Raw genomic sequence first — 15,164 nt, forward strand, 5'->3', positions numbered from 1 at the left:
TTGCATGACTCATAGTGAGGGAATCTTACTACTGACAGTCATGGTTCTCCCTCGTGATCTTCCCTTTTACTTTGTCAATCGAAGTCGTAAGATCCTTAGTCCACTGGGGGCTTGGTGTGTCTTGCCTCCTTGACGTGGTGAAAGTCTTTCAATGTTGTTTCCTTGTACTTTACCATAAGTATGAGCATACATACTCCCGCTAAAGTGGGGGCTAAATGTAGCGTCCTAAAATTGCGACACTTGCAATTTCGACTGCATTTCGGTCTTCACGATGGCGACGCAACACGCAACCTGAATGGAGACCCCAAAACTTGCTCACGACACCAAAAACTGCATTTTTCAAGCACCATTGGCCTGAACCTCCTTGCACCCCGCTGTCCCGGAGGTGGGACCAGAGCGCCCAGCGCCCTGGTCCCTGGGTCCTATTTTGGGCCCGGTTTCCTAAGTGATATCGGGTCTTTTTTATTGCAATTTGGGAAATATACTTCCCTGGTCGGCCTAAGGTCGGGAAAATCAGTCTATCAGCCCTAATTGACAAGTATATAAACTACATTTTTCTCTCTCATTTGAGAGGAGATAACACATACATGACGGAAAAAGCGTGGAAACTATACTCAAGCATTCAAGCATTTAAGCAATTGATCATTCCAAGTCTCCATTCAAGGCTAAGTGTTGCATTCAAGACAAGGATTCAACCATTGAAGAGGAGATCACTTACTACATGCTACAAACAACATACAACATACAACATCTAAACCTTTGCACATAAGGATACAAACATCCTTAGAACAAGGTATTAGTACTTGTTTTACATTACAGTCATTTACATTTACAGCACTTGCTCATTTCTTGGTTAATTCCAAAACTGGGGTTTGACCTAAAGGCAAACCCCTAATCCCTAACCCCCCATCGTCTTCGCTTTTCTGTGTGTAGGTTGCAGGTACGCGGCTGAAATTGAAGATTTGGAATCCTTGTGCAGAGACGAACCGATCCCCCTTTGTTTGACGGATTTTTCGGAGGACCGTGGCGCCGGGCGCCATCGTCCCGACAACTTTTGCTCAAATTTGCAGGACAGCGCCGTATCGACATTCTACTGCTAATTCCAGGTCCGCAGCTTCATCCTATAACCTAAACTCAGTTTATAAGCGAATCTTTGTCACTTTCTATGCATGCTTAGCTTAATTCTTCTATGCACATTCTTTACAAAAGAGGGTAGTCTTGCTTTCCTAACCCTTGAAATTCATTTAGCATCCAATCTTACATTGTGTAGGATTGAATCTTATGAGTTTCAACCCCTCTTTTGAATGTAAAGTCTTCCCCCTAAGTGAAAACCCATCGAATCCTAGCGAACCTCCCTTCTCTCTCCTCGGAGTCAGAAGAGGGGAGAACAACTAGGGTTCGACCGCGATTTTCCGCTTTACACTTTGTTCTTGGTACCTATTATAGCATGGCTTGCTAGTGCGATCGTTGTTGTCCATGTTCACACAAGTGTTGGTTATCATTGTTATTTGCATCTCCACATACATTGATTACGTAGTATAACATGACTTGCTAGTGTGATTATTTTGTTTGTCTACAAGAATCATCCAACATAACACACCTTATTGGCTAATTCAATCCATGCCTTCTTCTCTTATTAATTGGTGTACATCCTTGTTCTTTCTATAAGTCCACTTGTGCTCTTGTAATAACATGTTGAGAATAATATTAGTGATTGAGACATTTTGACATTGAGTTCTCTTCAATTAGTTGAATTGGAACCCTTTGTTTTCTTTAGTATTAATATTGTTTGCTTTGTGTATATTTGTAGGTTATTTACATAAATCGACAGGATCCTATGCTTGGGGGCTTACACACCCCTCAAACTTATTGTCATCCTATCCCTAGCTTATCTTTCTCTCAAATGCTCTTTCTCCTTTCTATTTCTATACATGTTAGTTGATTATCAATTTTGTATCTATATGTTTATGCTTATTATTGTCAACTTTGCATCATTTAGCCTAGTTTGTGCATATATCTCATCCAATCAATCAATTAAAAATAGAACAATCAAAACTACAAGTGCTCAACACTCCCTGGGGTTTTTAGTTGGGCCAATTGGTTGGTCTCCAATGTAATTGATGAGATTGGGTTTTATTCCTAGTTTGCATTCTAGGTTTAGATCCAATTTTCACTATATTACACTATGTAATCACCAACATAGAAGTTAAGTGTCCAACTAATTTTCCACTCTCAGATTAGTCTGAAATAAGCTTTTAGAAGTCTGACATTATAATAGTAGCACTACCAGTTTTGAATTTAGTACCCTAATAAGATGGTTATGCAAGAAACATTCACCAATGCAACCCAAAGTATCTACAATGAAAAGTGGATCCAAACATAACTAAAAACCTTGTAAATTCTAATGAAAATTATTCACCCATCATAGGAGAATTGTTTGAAGCAATACCCATAAACATGGGATCAAACCACCAACTAGGGCATCAAGATTGTAGGTGTATAAACGAACTTGAAAACAAGAGTTTGACCAACAACATAACCATGTAAAATTAAATCAAACACACAAAAAAATAATACCATATATATTACAAATAATTACCATAAATATGGGTCCAAACATCCATTCAAAACCTAGGAAGATTCCATTATTCTAAAGAATCGAATCACTAGAACTTTGTGAAAGTCAATGTATTTCCAAAATAATAATACCAAATCCAACTAGGGTGGGTATCTCACCATCAAAACCAATAGATTGAAGAGGGTTTCTGTCCTAAACAATATCCAAAAGAAAGTCCTTTGTCCATTCCAATAATATTTTGTATGTAGAAATGAGAGTCCAAACTCCAATTGATAAAATTTGGAGGGGAATTAGACCATTCAAATTTTAAAATTTGTTATTTCCCTCGAGAGGGCCCCTTTAACACCTTTATAAAACAAATTTAGTTCCTACAACGTAAGCGGCCAACTTGGGAATATTTAATTGACAAAAATTTCAACACTTACGTTAATAATAAATCACAACTTTAATACTTAAGTGTAAATATTTAAAAATAATTCCAATCACCTTACGGGAGCTCGCCAAGAGACCGAAAATGGAGAATCAAAATGATAGAACTAATTGAAGCTAAAAGATGGTGACTAATGTTGACATGAGAACATACTATACATAGCAGTGTTATTTGAGAAGCAAAGATTAAAAAAACCAAAAAAAATCCAATGATGCTACAAAAATACTTACTATAAATAGAAGTGTTTTTGGAAGACCAAAGAGAACAAATGCAAAAAAAACTAAAAAGATTGGTTCGATTCAAGAACTTACTATAAATAGAAGTGTTCTTCAAAGACCAAAGAGAACAAACCCAAAAAGATCGATGCCATGTAATAACTTAATAGAAATAGTAAGTATTGTTGAAACCCATTAAAATTGATAGTTGAGCTCACCAAGAAAATCAAAACCCTCCTAGTGCATTTGGAAACCTACAAAAAATATTGAAAACTAACCAATGCTCATAAAAAAAGATGGTGTAAAAATGGGGACATTACACTATTAGTTGTATATCTTTGGATGTTGATCTAACAATAGCGTTCCCAACCATCTAGAGTCAACTTGCATATTAACTCTTCTTAGAGAAAGTTTGTAACTATGATGTTATGTCCCTCAAAGTTTAAATAATGTTTGTATGGTCTTATGGAGGCATGATACATTCTGGTGAAACTCGTGTTATTAACCATTATGATCACGATGCTTGACCATATTAGTAGAATATCATATTAGAAGTAGATCTATATTGTGGCTACTCATATTAGTAGAACATTTATCCTTAAGGTGATATATTTTATTATATTGGCCTATTCTCGTACATAAATGTTTAAGGGGTTTTTCATTAGCATAATAAAATAGTTTAATTTATCAAGAACCAATACACTTGTGATATTTGATATTTCAAAATCATATTGCATGTTATCATGATATGATCTTAAATAATACCTTATGTTTTAAACAATCATCAAGGTAACAAATGTTGCAAGGTGAACTCACAATGTTGGTTCCCACTTTTTGGTACATCCTGGTTTTTGCTGAAATCATACATTTTTTAGAAAATATAATGATTTAAGCTTTAAGAGGTCCCATTTGAAGCAATTAATTAAAGAGAGTTAGATCAAAATCTTTTAGGTCAAAATTTCTTGGATAGAACCTCTCTACTTCTAAATCATACTTGCAAGGGAGTCTCCTTTGCATCTATCAAATGTTGATAAAAAACCAATTTTACATTAGCTTTTGGGGGGTCAAATGAATTCATTTAGAAGTTTTATTTTTTTAAGTATTTAGTCCTTATCATAAGCTTTCCAAATAGTATATTTTTTAATACATTTAATTTCATTAATATATTTTTATTTTATTTCTTATGAATGTAGGTTTTTCACCGAGCATGAACTTCTTTGTTCAATGCATTGGGAAAAATAGTAAACTAATTCAAAAAAATTCTAAAAAATATCTATGCACTAGGTATTGATATTTCCTTTCTAACAAAAAAAATAAAACTGAATTTTGATATATATAGAACAAGTTATGTGTTCAAATGCACACCTATATCTAAATTATAATTAGTCGGACTTCAAAACTTAATAAAATAAAAAATATTCAACATATCACTATCAAACCAACTGCATGCCTTGGGTATTGATGTTACAAACCAAAATTCAAAAGAATTAAGTTTTTATCACTTATATAAAAAAAAGTTATGCGTTTCAGGATGCACATCACTCTTAAAAAATGTTGTTTGCTATAAATAACTACTTTTTGAGGGAGATGGAAAAATCAATAAAATTTTATTAAAAAAAAAATTGAAAAAAATATATTTAGAATCTACAAACAAGATGTTACAAATCACTAGTTTACATCATCTTCAAATTCTTAATGGTTTAAAATTTATAGGTGTCGAAAAATGAAGGTGTTTTTCAAAATGTTCATCTAAGTGTCAAAGTTGGTCAAATAGTGGGAACCAGTATTGTAAGTTCACCCTGTACAATATCCTTAATAGGAAATCTTAAGGCTCCTAGGATGCTCACATTGAATTAGTATCAATATTAGTGGGAGGTCAATTTTATATATCAAGTTCCTTAGTTTAGGTTTACTATATTGTGAGCTCAATTAAGTGCTTTCCTACCTACTATCCAGCATCAATAATTAAAGGGGATAATTAATGAAGCCTAGATTATAGGAAAGGTGTGTAGGTCCTTTGAGAGATCTTGTAATGAGAACTATGTGTTACTTCTATCTTGTTTGGAAGTGGGTACATGGATAGTCCTTGGGCAAAGCATGCCTCTATGACCTCAAGTTTGTAGGGGGAGGGTTTAGGGGGGATAACTTCGGGGACTGGGCTTGCCTTAACTTGTCTAACCTTCCCTCTTCCATAGGCTTTATATGAGGCTAAAATGGATATTATATGGTTATGAAAGAGTTAAAAAAAACCTAATAATTTATATTTAATACATGTACACACCTAAAATTGTCCTAGCCTAATTAAATAAATATTTTATTTATTTATTATTATTTTGATAGGTAAATAGTTGCAAAGGGGCAACACCCATTTTATTAATATAAAGGATATATATATATGTTTTTTGAAATAAGCCTAGCTTCCCTACTACTGTGTATACCTATTATCACCAAAATGGGTCAAGTACCCATGTATTACAACTGAAGAAACCCAAAAAATGCCTTGGAGAGCAGTCCTGCTATCTAAAGAACATCCTACCACCCTATATAGTAACAAACCACAATTACAAAATTCAGGGCTACTGCCTAATAGCTATACCAAAAAACAAAACATGAGAAAAAACTAGAGCCTAAGGCTCAAGTAGAGCCAATATTTGCCTCCTTGGGACCGATGGCCTTTGGATCACTGCCCTCCTCCTCCTACAAGCTCTTCTCACACTCTTTAGCTTTTTAAATCAGGACCACTCTCAACACCACCAGACACTCCAATCCAAAATCTGCATGGGCTTTAGAATCTGCCATTTCTTCTGGGAGTCACTCATCATCTGAGATCCGCTCTTCACCGCAACCAAACCCTCAATCATTTTCAGGGTCTTCTTCACCATTTTCCTGAATTCCTATGTCATGTCTTTCACTCAGACCCTACACCAACACATATTGTCTCATCCATGCCTTGCTAAAGCCAGACAAAATACCAATAGCCTTTAGCAAGAAAGAAATATTACGGTCCTTCTCATCCCATTCAACAACCAAGCTCTCCTAATCTAGGGTTTGTACCACCACAAACTTCTTGACCTCCACTCCTCCTCCCAAAGACATATAGTAGATTTGCGGCAATTGGGTGCACAAATTGGCATCAACATTATCCAGGACTGTATCAATTTCGCTAAGGAAGCAATGCCTGAATATCATTTGAGTCATTATTTATTAAATTATTTTATCCTAAACCTTCTATTAATTAAATAGATTTTTATTTAATTAATTAATTCACAAATTATTTTCTAGCCTTTCGCCATTTAAATAAATATTTTTTATTTATTTAAATTATCCTTTCCCTAAATTAAATAAATATTTTATTCAATTAATTGGCTCCACTTCTTCTTTTAATTAAATAAGTTCTTTAATTTATTTAATTAATTCATTATCTTTTCCCCTCCATGACACTTGTTATTCATATCTTAATTTACCTTTAACTACCTCTCTAATATTTTCCTATTTCCTATACCTACCCTCTAATTTGAGCGGACCATTTATCTATCCTTAATCCCAACCCTCCATTTCTAGGGTGTTCTCTATAAAAGAGATCTCTTCCCTATCCTTCTAGATAGAATTCAAGCATAAGCACCTACACTTTGTCAAATTGCAACAATAATATGTGATCTATTGAGCTCTTGTGCACACAAAATCTTAGATCAACCATAAATTTTCAAGAAAGATCAATGGAGATCAAACCCTAGAAGCATGTGAAGGTATACATTTCTCTATATTTGATGTTTGCATGATCTAGGTTCTCTTGGTTTTATGTTGGATGCATTGTAGAACTAGGTTTAGCAGTTGAATCTCATAGGTTTTACAATAATTTTGGTTTCCAATTTCAACATAAACAATACATAATGTGCTTTTGAATAACTATTTGAAGGAAGTGAATAGGTTGATTGTAGTAACCCACTTTACTTAACTTAACAAAATTTGACCACTTTTTTTTTTGTTTAATTTAATCATTTGTGTTTGATTCAATCGCATACTCTGGGCATCCATCCATTTGGATTAGGCATTCATCCATCTGGGATGAGCATCTAACCATACATGTTAGGCATCTGTCCATACAGAACAGAAGGTTTCATCTATCCAATGCGGGATAGGCATCTATCCAATTGGGATAGGAGGTGCTCTGGCTAGAGACTTAGATTCATCGGGACCATTCGGGTCCTGAGTCACTCACTAAGTACTACACTCCTCTAATAGGAGTGCACCGAGGTCACCGTCCTTAGGAGAAAACAAAATAACATAGTGCAAGCTTGAATTCCACCTTGGGATTTGGCTTAAAGCCTCGGGAAGTCAAGCGAATCCATACGGGATTCCTTCCGAGTACGCATTGAATTACTTTTTCTTTATTTTACACTTATCTTTCAAAATTAGGATTCTTCGCAATCCTTCTTCTTACCAAAACCTAGACCCCATCCACGAACACCTGAGTACTAGGGACAACTCCATCCCTAGACTGCCTACATACCCGTTTCGGCACGGGATCAAGGCGTAGAGTATGTAGTTCTATCTTCTAATCTATGGTTTAATGTAAACTATTTGGTGGGTACGTAACCCTTTCTAGGGTCATTGTCCCAGACAGTTTCTCTGAGGTTGCTACCCACGATGGTAGCTTTATAGCAAAAAGGCTCAAGGTGGCCTTTTGCTTGTGGCCTAAACAACTAAGACCTATTTCCTATTATATGTGTCACCCTTAATCCATTATCATCGGTTGAAATCATTAAGATAAAATAAATTCCAAGATCATAACACACAATCAAACCCTAATGGGGTTTTCTAAGGTTCAACTGAGTGAATGTAAATTCCCTATAAAATTAATCTTTTTTTAGATTATAGATCCATGGGGGATTACCCGCCCCTTGGATTTTAACTTCCAAATGACCCTTATTTCTCCCTGGTGGTTTATAGAGACGATGCCACAAACGCCATTGTTGTAGCTTTATTAGGCGTTAAGTGCAGTAGTTCAACACGACGGAATTACCCGTAAGTGTGACCCAGACGCATCATAGATACCGAACGCTGCTAAGGTTTTTGATTTCAACTCCTCTTGTTTAGTTGTCTATCTAAGAATTTAACTATGAATTCATGAAATCATAAATAAAAATTATACTAAAACAACAATGAAAAGAAATTATTACATGCAAGGAATTACTGCTTGGACTTAAAACAACTGAGATATAAGTATTACATGATAAACAATTCAACCATTTGGAAATAGTATTTTCTTGAAAGAAAATTATAATTGTAAAACTTAAACTATATTCGTGAAAGTACTAATCACTTGAAAACTATGATACTTATAGGAAATTTCTTACAAAAATGACCATTTCACTTTAAGTATGAATCCTAAAACTTGAAAGGTACTAAATTGCTTGAAAGAAATTTAAATGATTAAATAGCAAGACTTTGGAAAAGAATTTAACATAAACTTGTTGAAGAGAAAAACTATTAATAATAAGCTTGAGAATAACCACATTACTCATAAACCAACTAATTTTTCCATTTGAAATATAGCATAAATTTTATCTTTAATTATTTTCTAGAAATGATAACCTTACGTAAATATGAATCCTTATACTTGAAAGGTACTAATTTGCTTGAAAGAAGATTAAATGATTAAATAGAAAGACTTTAGAAAAGAATAACATTTATCAAACTTAACACACTATACCATAATTTAAATAATTTGAAGGAACTTACATTTCAATTAATAATAAGCAAAATATTTAATTAATAATAATTTATTTCATATGTTATTTGATCTCTTAATTATAATTCATGGTCAACATATTACTTATAAATAACTCCTTATCCATTTATATCCCAAATATAAAGATTATAGAGAATTTAAATAATTTTTAAATAATTAGAGAGCACATGATAAGATCAAAAGTAAGCTTTACCCAACATCATCCAAATATGAAAAGAAATTAAATCTGTTTTTTTTTGTTTTTTTTGTTTTCTTTCTTTCTTTTTTTGAAATAAAATTTCCAAACACTCAAATTAAAATTATTCTTTTTAATAAATATAATTTAACAAATGATTTTAAAATTTATAGCTTTAATAGGGAAAAGCAAATAAGAAAGTTTTAAAGCTTTTTAGATAACTTACTAATTATTAAAAAAAAAGCAATCTTCAAGACAATTTTATCCCTTAGTATTTTAAATTTTAATCCTCATGTAGTTAAATAATAAGCCGAATAAATCATTGGTTCAAAACTATTGATGCAATTTAAAATTAAGGGTGTTAATATCTATTTATAAAATAAGCAATTAATTTAATATAATTATGATTAAATTTAAATATAAAGGAAAACACTTTCTTTTTATTTTAATGAATAAACAAATTAAGGAAGCAATCTCAACCCCTAGATTGGATTAATATTAGCCCTTAGATGTAGAGTTCACCCACAACCCTAAAATCTTTATACTTATACTAAAATTTAGGGCTTTTATTCCATTTCATTGTCATGAATCTTGCAGGAAGAATGGAGAAGAAGAATGCATACAAAAGAGTTCCACAAAATCTACCATGCATGTCTATGAGTTTGCAACCCCTAAGAATGGAGAAGAAGAATGCATTCAGAAAAGTTCCACAACATCTACCATGCATGTCTATGAGTTTGCAACCCCTTGTCATCAATCAACTTCCTATTTGAATAAAACCCTCTTGACAGGACAATTGTTTCCACTCTTATTTATTGGTTAATATATGCAAATTATGGAGATTTTTGGAAACCCTTTTGCAAGGATTGAATGGTTGATTTAGTTGCAGATTTTCAAGTTTAGTTTTTTTTTTTTTTTTTTTTTTTTTTTTTTTTTTTTTTTTTTTTTTTTTTTTTATTTATTCAAAGAAGGCTTTTAAATTGATTTTCTTTTTGTTGGGTTCTATTTGAGGCTAGAAAGAAACCTTTCTGGAGGCTCCTCTGGGGCTGCAATCTTTCACAGGAAGTCATAGACACCCCACCCCCCCTTTCTTATTGGATTGACATGCAATTTTTATTTATGTATCTAATGGTTTTCTTTTATTAAATTGTATTTTATTTTTTTTACTAATTTATTTAATATTTCTATAATCACTGTGTCTGTTATTGTTGTACCATATCATAAGCGAATGATAATAAAAATTAAATTTTGTACATATCTAAGATTTATCAGATCTAATATTGTTTTCTTATATATATACATGTTATCTATTCAGCCACATAATGCTAATCACAACATTGACTTAATATGAAGATTACTAGAATTAATATACATATGTTCTTCTAAATTTTATATATACAATTTCAAATAGATAAATAAATGAACAATTACTTAAACTCTTATGCAGTACATGAAATAAAAATAGATGTATACAATTTCACTATGATAACACCCTTTCATTCAAATATAATTTATTTGGGGTTCAAAGATTAATTAATCTAAGGGATTAAAAGGTATTAGCTAATCATAAAGACTTTTTTTTTTCACTTTCAAGTGATATTGCAATATATAAACTATTATGGATGTAAATTAGAAACATAAGTAGAATTCATTTTTGAGAAAGAGGAGAAATGGAACCCTTATATTATTTAACTCGTCCCCTTTCAATTTATTCAAAAATAAATAAAAAAATTTAAAACTACATTTAACCTCAATTTTTTTTTTTATTAAATTGATTTTTTTGGCACTAATATTTTAGAATGAATTCATTATATATTTATTTTCTCTATAAGAAATTAGAAAATAAAGAGAAGGCTTTCTAAAGGAAGATGTGAAATTAATTAATATTCACATTCATTTGTACATTTTTTTTTAAGAAGAAAACTACTAGTTTATTGATAAAAAAAAAAGGTAAGATATACACATCTATTCACACATGCACACATATTCCTTCTATCAAAATCTAAAACAAGATGGTACATGCATATAGATTTCCTTATCAAAATCTGAAAACAAAAGAATGCAAAAACTCTTTATTATGCAAATAAAAATCTCTCCCCTCTTTCTGAAGTAAACAATATCAAAATCTTTCTCCCTTAAACTACCTAATTCTTCAAAGAAAAACAACATGCATGCTAATAAAAATCTCATTTCTGGAAGAAAAATATACAAGTATGGAAAGAGGGAACTTGGATCTGCAAGATGAACCAAAATCTTATTGATGAATCGCCCCTTGATCTCCCAACTATCCTTCTCTGATCCTCATATTGTAACCTAGCAATATCTTCTCCAAAACTTCTAAAAATCCTAACTCACACAATGCAAAATTGTCTACAAAATTCATTTATATCTAGCATGATTTGAAAAAAAGCTTTCTTGAGAATTCAAAAGACTACTTAATCACAAAACAATCAACTCTCCATTTTTTTTCGAAAATCTAGAACTCAATATATAGAAAAGAGAGTCATTTTCTCACTACAAAAGAATTAATTGATTTCCATATTCTTTTCCCAAAATAATTTTATGCAAAAATGATTAATTGACATAGTAGGGGTTACATGCAAAAATTTGAATTGAGATTCTCTTCTAGAACCTTCTCATTTCCTCCTACAACATTTGCTAAATAGTATATTGAGAAAATAAACAATTTCTAAATTAATTTCATGCAAAAATTATTGTTGTCATAGTGGGGGTTACATTTGACCATGCATTCAAAATTCAAATTCAAAATCTCCTCCAAAAATGCATTTTGTAACTCCTTTGTCATCAAAAATGCCACGAATAGAATTATTCTTGTCATAGAATAATTTTGTAACTCCCATGTCATATATTTGCTACATATAATATTTATTCCTTAATATTTTGAATTTAATATTTCTTTTCTAGAATCTTCTTATTTCTCCTACACCATGTGCTCAATTAGGATATTGAGAAAATAAACAATTTTCAAATAAATTATGACCTCATGTGTGTGTCACCACTTAAATTCCTTTTTATTTAAAAACTTCAACCTCATTTCAATTTATCTTTTCTTTCTAACATTACTCATCAAATTAATATTATAATAGTAGTAGTAGTAGTAGTAGTAGTAATAATAATAATAATAATAATAACAAGTCATATCAAGGTCCAAAAAGAGGGTTATGACATTGATTATCTTATAGTTGGTATTTTCTTAAAGGTACATGTTGAGTCGATGATATCTTATGTCATTTCTATGTAATTGCTATGTATTTTGAAAATTTAATCTCATAATTATAGGATCCTAAATTGTGTAATTGTGATATATACTTATCCATTTGATCAATATTGTGAATCTTGTTAAGTATGACCCTCACAAGTGTGAACCTATATAATATTTTGTTAGAGTTATCTTTTATTAGCTAATAATTATTTATTTAATTATTAGTCTATTATACTCTATGCTTAAGCTAAACTTAGGAATCTTATAATTCTTTAGGGTTTTCACCTTTAGCGTTTTGAGTATCCTTTTATAAGGATTATCTCTTTGTATTTTCATAAACAACTGTAATTATTGAATTGTATTCTTGTCGCACAATCAATATGACTCCTCTTTTTTGGATCTCTGAATTTTGGCCTACATAGTTTTTTTGCTTCTCTCATTTTGTGGCAGGTTTGTATGTAGGTGATCTTTGGAAGCTGTATAGTTGATTTTTTCCTCTACTCCTATATGCTATTAGAGCTCCAAATCTACATGCCCCTGTTCTCTTCATGAGATATTTTGGGCCTTGTTTTTCATATCAGTGTATTTGGGGGTTTGTGCAGTTGTTTTTTTCCATTTATGGGGGTAGCTGATTTTTTGGTACATTTTGGTGCCAAAAGGACCTCATAGCTAGATTTAGAAGGCCGATTCCATGAATTTTGATATATAATTTGCCTGTTTTCGGTGACAGGGGCATCTGGGGCATGATTTTTTATTGGCACATTTTTCGAGGCACAAAAAATCCATATGGCTGTACCTTTTTTTTTAACCCTCTTTATGCCCTACAAGAGGGTTTTTTTTTTCTTTTGGCTGTAACTTGGTCATACGGAGGTGCTTTTTCAAAAACCTTATATGTTGGAAAGCTCTTTCCGAGCTCTATCCAAATTTGGAGGTTTGAACTTTTGATTTTGCTTTTTTAATGGCGTTTTTTGCCATCAAAGCCAGAGGTTCCTTTTTGCACTTCAGGAGACATAACTTAAGAATCCGAACTCCATTTTTTGAAAACTTTATATAGTTGGAAAACTTGTTCTGTGCACTTTCCAGACATATAAGTTTTCTTTCCATATTCTTCTCTAGGTACATTTTATTCAGTGTTTTGCTTTTCAGTACTCTAGTGAATATCTTGGATGTTTCAAGTCCTGGGATCTCTTTCTTTGAGTAGGATGTCTTGTCTTTGGCTATACTTTATGTTTTTAGTCTTCTATCTCTTCTGATCTTTGTAGCATTTTATTTATGCAAACACACAGAGATAAAATGTCATCATGCATTGTATACTTGGGATCTTGCACATCTTGTGCCTTATTGTACATGCACTACTTATAAAGTGCCATGGGGGGTTGATGTTTGCCTTTGTTTGCCATCTACCTTTGTCATGTGAGTGTTCCTTCCATGACACTAGCCTCATGATGTGTGTCAAGTGAGTGTTTCTTCCATGACACTATGTACATTCTCTGCACCTTCGATGTTCCCAGTTCTTCGTCATGCAGTTCTTGTTGGTTGTTCTTTTCAATGTACCCGTTCCTCTCCATTTTCAACATTATGGGGAGGTTTGTCCTATTGTTCTAATGCTTCCTTGGTTTGATTGATCAACTCTTTAGGCTTTGGTGTTTTATGCCATCTGTATCTTTGAGTTCAACTGTTTGCCTTTGTTTGCCATCTGATTTGAGTAGTGTCATTTAAGGGCACTCATGCAGATTACAGTCTTCTCTACCTGGCCATGTTCTATTTCAGTGGAGGTTCTTCAGATCAACAATTACTCTTCGATAGTGTTTGCAACATTTTCATGCTTCAGTGGTGTTCTTCATTCTGTTTTTTTGTTCCTATCTTCTGGAACACTTGTTTGGAGGCTTCTTAGTTCTTCACTTGAGCTTCCATCTCTTCTTGGAGAGGAGTTTTGTTCCCACGGGGTTTTCTCCTTTTTCTCCACTTTACAAAGATTTTATTGTACTTGGGTACCTCATCAGGCCTAGTTGTCGGGACCCATTGTTGCTTTCCTGCATTTTTTACATGCTTTTTTAGTCCTTAGTTGTTTTTTAGCTACTCCCTAAGTTCATCTTAAGGGGGGGTGTTAGAGTTATCTTTTATTAGCTAATAATTATTTATTTAATTATTAGTCTATTATACTCTATGCTTAAGCTAAACTTAGGAATCTTATAATTCTTTAGGGTTTTCACCTTTAGCGTTTTGAGTATCCTTTTATAAGGATTCTCTCTTTGTATTTTCATAAACAACTGTAATTATTGAATTGCATTCTTGTTGCACAATCAATATGACTCCTCTTTTTTGGATCTTTGAATTCTGGCCTTCATAGTTTTTTTGCTTCTCTCCTTCTATGACAGGTTTGCATGCAGGTGATCTTTGGGAGTTGTAGAGTTGATTTTTCCTCAACTCCAATATATTTTTGTAGTGATAGGAAGTCATTGGACTATGTTGATGAATGGTGCCTCAAATAGTATAAGGGATTATTTATAATTCACTTATTTCACAGACGTGAAGTTGCCAAGGGTTACCTTCGATATGGTATGATAATAGTTAGAAGGTTTTCATTCAACCATGCTAATGGTCGATGCCTTGAGCTATTGTTGTATCTTTTTTGTTAGCCAACATTCAGTTGGTTAACAATTGTGAAGAATTGCTAGGGGTTGTCCAAGATTCAATACAATAATGGTTTCATTAGTATTTACCTTATTGTGTGAGTAATGGTAACCAAATCTTATTGTTGTATCAAGAGGGTTCATTAGCAATCACCTAT

The sequence above is a fragment of the Cryptomeria japonica genome, chromosome 4 (assembly GCF_030272615.1).
Source record: "Cryptomeria japonica chromosome 4, Sugi_1.0, whole genome shotgun sequence".
In the NCBI taxonomy this organism is placed as follows: domain Eukaryota; kingdom Viridiplantae; phylum Streptophyta; class Pinopsida; order Cupressales; family Cupressaceae; genus Cryptomeria; species Cryptomeria japonica.